This window comes from Glycine max, chromosome 6 (genome assembly GCF_000004515.6).
Source record: "Glycine max cultivar Williams 82 chromosome 6, Glycine_max_v4.0, whole genome shotgun sequence".
NCBI classification, from domain to species: Eukaryota; Viridiplantae; Streptophyta; class Magnoliopsida; order Fabales; family Fabaceae; genus Glycine; species Glycine max.
Genome location: NC_038242.2, coordinates 25,791,063 through 25,796,377, shown reverse-complemented (window position 1 = coordinate 25,796,377; position 5,315 = coordinate 25,791,063). Strand labels below are relative to the sequence as shown.

General features: G+C 41.6%; 1 non-coding gene across 1 annotated transcript; it reads right to left on the bottom strand.

The window, feature by feature from the left end:
- Positions 1-227: 227 nt before the first annotated feature.
- On the bottom strand, positions 228-334 carry LOC113002064 (small nucleolar RNA R71). Its single transcript, XR_003267592.1, has one exon. It is a non-coding gene; the product is annotated as a small nucleolar RNA R71 (small nucleolar RNA).
- Between the last annotated feature and the right edge of the window lie 4,981 nt (positions 335-5,315).

Here is a 5,315-nt window from a genome sequence, read left to right as displayed (position 1 = left end):
TTAAAGGTGAAGACCCACACAAACATCTGAAAGAATTTCATATTGTCTGCTCCACCATGAAACCCCCAGATGTCCAAGAGGATCACATATTTCTGAAGGCTTTTCCTCATTCTTTAGAGGGAGTGACGAAGGACTGGCTGCATTACCTTGCTCCAAGGTCCATCACGAGCTGGGATGACCTTAAGAGAGTATTCTTAGAAAAACATTTCCCTGCTTCCAGGACCACAACCATCAGGAAGGATATCTCAGGTATTAGACAACTCAGTGCAGAGAGCCTATATGAATACTGGGAGAGATTTAAAAAACTATGTGCCAGTTGCCCTCACCATCAGATTTCAGAGCAGCTGCTTCTCCAATATTTTTATGAAGGACTCAGTAATATGGAGAGAAGTATGATAGATGCTACCAGTGGTGGAGCCCTTGGAGACATGACTCCTGCTGAAGCCAGAAATTTAATTGAGAAGATGGCTTCCAACTCCCAGCAGTTTAGCGCCAAAAATGATGCTATAGTCATTAGAGGAGTGCATGAGGTAGCTACAAACTCAGCCGCATCATCTGAAACTAAGAAGCTTGAAGGCAAACTGGATGCATTGGTTAACTTGGTAACCCAGCTGTTCTTGAACCAGAAATCTGTACCTATCGCAAGGGTCTGTGGTTTGTGCTCCTCTGCTGACCACCATACAGACCTTTGCCCTTCCATGCAGCAACCTGGAGCAATTGAGCAGTCCGAAGCTTATGCTGCAAACATTTACAATAGACCTCCTCAACCTCAGCAGCAAAATCAACCACAACAGAACAATTATGACCTCTCAAGCAATAGATACAACCCTGGATGGAGGAATCACCCTAATCTCAGATGGTCTAGCCCTCAGCAACAACAACAGCAGCCTGCTCCTTCCTTCCAAAATGCTGCTGGCCCAAGCAGACCATACATTCCTCCACCAATCCAACAACAACAACAGCCCCAGAAACAGCCAACAGTTGAGGCTCCTCCGCAACCTTCCCTCGAAGAACTTGTGAGGCAAATGACCATGCAGAACATGCAGTTTCAACAAGAGACCAGAGCCTCCATTCAGAGCTTAACCAATCAGATGGGACAATTGGCTACACAATTAAATCAACAACAGTCCCAGAATTCTGACAAGCTGCATTCTCAATCTATACCAAATCCCAAAAATGTCAGTGCCATTTCATTGAGGTCGGGAAAGCAGTGTCAAGGACCTCAACCCGTAGCACCTTTCTCATCTACAAATGGACCTGCTAAACTTCACTCAACTCCAGAAAAAGGTGATGACAAAAATTTACCTAACAATTTATGTGCAGGTGAATCTTCCATTGGTAATTCTGATTTGCAGAAGCAGCACATCCCTCCTCTTCCATTCCCTCCAAGAGCAGTTTCCAACAAAAAAATGGAAGAGGCAGAGAAAGAGATCTTGGAAACATTTAGAAAAGTAGATGTAAACATACCTCTGCTGGATGCAATAAAGCAAATTCCAAGATATGCTAAATTCTTGAAGGAGTTGTGCACTAATAAGCGGAAGCTTAAAGGAAGTGAACGAATTAGCATGGGTAGAAATGTCTCCGCATTGATTGGTAAATCTGTTCCCCAAATTCCTGAAAAATGTAAAGATCCAGGTACATTCAGCATACCTTGTATTATAGGGAATAATAAGTTTGACAATGCCATGCTAGATTTGAGAGCTTCTGTTAGTGTTATGCCTTGGTCTATTTTTAATTCTCTATCTCTAGGTCCCTTGCAGTCAACTGATGTGGTAATTCATTTAGCTAATAGAAGTGTTGCCTATCCTGTGGCTTCATAGAAGATGTCTTAGTTAGAGTTGGTGAACTGATTTTCCCTGTTGATTTTTATATTTTGAATATGGAGGATGGGTTTTCTCAAGGATCAGTTCCCATCATTCTAGGCAGAACCTTTATGAAAACTGCTAGAACTAAGATAGATGTATATGCAGGCACACTATCCATGGAGTTTGGTGATATAACTGTTCATTTTAATATTCTGGATGCTATGAAATACCCATCTGAAGATCTTTCTGTGTTTCGTGCTGAAATAATTGACCATGTTTTTGATGAATACATGATTGATCTTTACTCTAATCTGCATGCCTCTCACTCTTCATGCATTGCGTCTGAAATTGTACTTGGTCATATGTCTAAATTTGATGATGAGAGTGAATCTGAAAGTGATATTGATTGCATGTCTGGTGGTGGTGTTTTACCTCTCAAGATTGATTTTATAGAGTCAGATAGGACTAACCATGTTTCAGGAAGTACACATACCTCTGACTTTCTTTATGAGGTACAGGCTGAGAAACCATCTCCTTCTACCACTATTCAGCCGACTACACCAGAATTGAAGCCTCTGCCATCAAATTTAAAATATGCTTACTTGGATGATAGCAAAAGTTTTCCAGTGATTATATTTGCCTCCCTTGCTGATGAGCAAAAGGAGAAGTTGTTGTTGTCTGTTCTTAAAAAGCATAAGAAGGCTATAGGCTGGACCTTGGCGGATATTCCTGGTATTAGCCCATCCACATGTATGCATCGAATAAATTTAGAGGATGGAGCTAAACCAGTAAGACAGCCACAGAGAAGACTCTACCCGATGATTCTTGATGTAGTGAAGAAGGAGATAACCAAGCTTTTGAAAGCTGGAATCATTTATCCTATCTCCGACAGCCAATGGGTGAGTCCCGTCCAGGTAGTCCCGAAGAAGACCGGCCTCACAGTTATAAAAAATGAGAAGGAGGAGCTGATTCCTACTCGGGTGCAGAACAGTTGGAGAGTCTGCATTGACTATAGGAGGTTGAACCAGGTTACCAAAAAGGACCATTTTCCCCTACCATTCATTGACCAGATGCTTGAACGTCTGGTAGGTAAATCACACTACTGTTTCCTTGATGGTTTTTCTGGTTATATGCAAATTACTATTGCTCCTAAGGATATCGACTTAAGCCATTCCTCACGAACCCTTCTTTAGTGGACGCAGTGCTGGAAGAGACTTCCTTACTCCACCCTACTCTTCCTCCACCATGACTTAGGGATTTTTTCTTTTCCTATCTCCTTCTTTGCTTTTATTAAGAGAGAAAGCTCTAGACGAGGTTTCCCTATTATCAAGCAAGTCAGAGACCTAGCATGATCATAGATTCACCTCCACTCCTTAGATTCCCATGAACCCGGGTATAGGGCCCCTTTTTTACTCAAACCCGTGAGTGCTTAAAATGCAGTGTAAAAATGTTGAAAAGACAACATTTATTATATTTACACAGTTCAACAAAATGCACACACAAAGTTTCACAATACCACAATTCCCTAAAATAGGCCTAACTCGCAACCTACCCTTTTGCAGGCGAGCGAGGCGAGGCTCACGGGTGCGTTTTTCAAAGGAGGAAAAAAGCGCGGAGTTGCCACCAACGTTTATTGGTGGAAAACGTCAGAAAAACCGAAGGAAACCGGTCATAAAGATTATTCCAAGTTCGAGAGTTGTATTTACATTTGAGGAAGGTATTAGCACCTCTCACATTTGTCTCAAGGGACAACAACCTTATTTTTTAGAATTGTGGGAAATTGTGTTACCTTAACTTTTATTTCCTTTTTTATTTTTGAGGTCAACAAAAGCGGGGCTCTTGCTCCTACGTACCCTCCATCGAAGAGGAAATCATACCTACGTAGTTCTTTCTTAAGGGTGAATCAAGCAATTCTTTTTACTTGGAAGGTGATCATTTTAAGGCGTTGGACCATAAAAATGATCCATTTACTTGGTATGAAAAACTGAGATATTGAACTTTCAAATCCCTTTTAGGGATTTTTTGCGGACGAGCTTGACTTTACGAGTTGATTTTAGCCTTAGTTTCACTTTAGTTATTAGTCAATTCAATTAAGAAAGAAAAATCCCAAAGAGAAACGTCCGATTGATTTTTTCGCTTTATTTTACTAAAAGGTATTTTTTTATTATTATATTATTATTTTACCTCTTTTTTTGATTTCCAACGTGGTTATGGCACGACTGAACGGGCGGATTTCATTTTAACAGAAATTAACGGATACTACAAATCAAATGTTCGGTGGAAATTTATTTTATTTTTTGATTAGGCAGGAAAATGACTTAAGTAAATGACTGAAGCACGTCAAAAGGGGGTACGGAAAGTAAATGAAACGAGAATAAGAGTACACGAAACAAATGGGGACCACCACGGGTACATAGAATGAATTGAAAAGCTCAATTTGGGGTACTTACCGGTTGAAGATCGAAGAACAACAAAGAACGAACGATGAATGTCGAAGAACGGTTGAAAATCTTCGCGTAATTACCCACGGAAACGTTACGGAAGCGCCTCGGCTTGAATTTTCTTCACGGAAACAATTTTCCTCAGCAATTTCAAGTGAATACGAAGTGCCAAGAAGCCTGAACCCTTTCCTTTTTCACTCCTCCCCTTATTTATAGCAAAATAGGGGAGGAGCTTGCCACCCAGCTTGCCCAGGTGAGCCAGGTTGCTTCTTCTAGAAGCAACCGCCTTCTGGAGGAAGAATCTAGAAGGCCCAAGTGGGCCTGGTTATTGTTTGCACCCCCTTTTTACTAAATACACCCCCTTTTGCTTTTCTAGTGATTCTTTTTCTGTAACGTTACGAAACTTTACGAATTTCGTAACGATACTTGTTTTCTTTTCGTAAGGTTACGGAACCTTACGGATCACATTATTACTCCTTTTTTAGCTTTCGAAGAGTTACGGAAACTCACAGATTCCGTAACAATACTTCCTTTTGATTTTCGTCACGTTGCAGAATTTCACGAATCGCGTAACAACGCTTCCTTTTGATTTTCGGCACGTCTCGGGACTTCACATATTGTGCAACAAAGGGTGCCAAGTACCTTGAAGTGGCCAATCAAAGGTTGCATGCCATCAAGCAATAGTTCCTGGACAAAATTAGGGTATGACAAACCGCAATGCCGATTTCCCCATGTGGAAGTATCAGTTGGTCTATGCCATCCCGAAATAGGTAAGTATGCATATGGTTCAACTGATTTCTGATGTCATCTACTATTTGTAGGGATCGCGCCCACAAGATACCCAGTGGACCCAGAGGAGCCCTAGGGTTTCCAGCTCTGGTTACGGGCCTCTGTCAGTCCTACAGGGTGCCCGTCCCCCCAAGCAAGGTCATGCCATCGTGACATGGGTAAGTGTGCACTTCTCTCAACTAATTTTTGATGTCATCTATTGTTTGCAAGGATCACGCTCGCAAGACACCCAGTGGACCTGGAGAAGTCCAACAGGGTCTTGGGGTTTCCAGCTTTGATT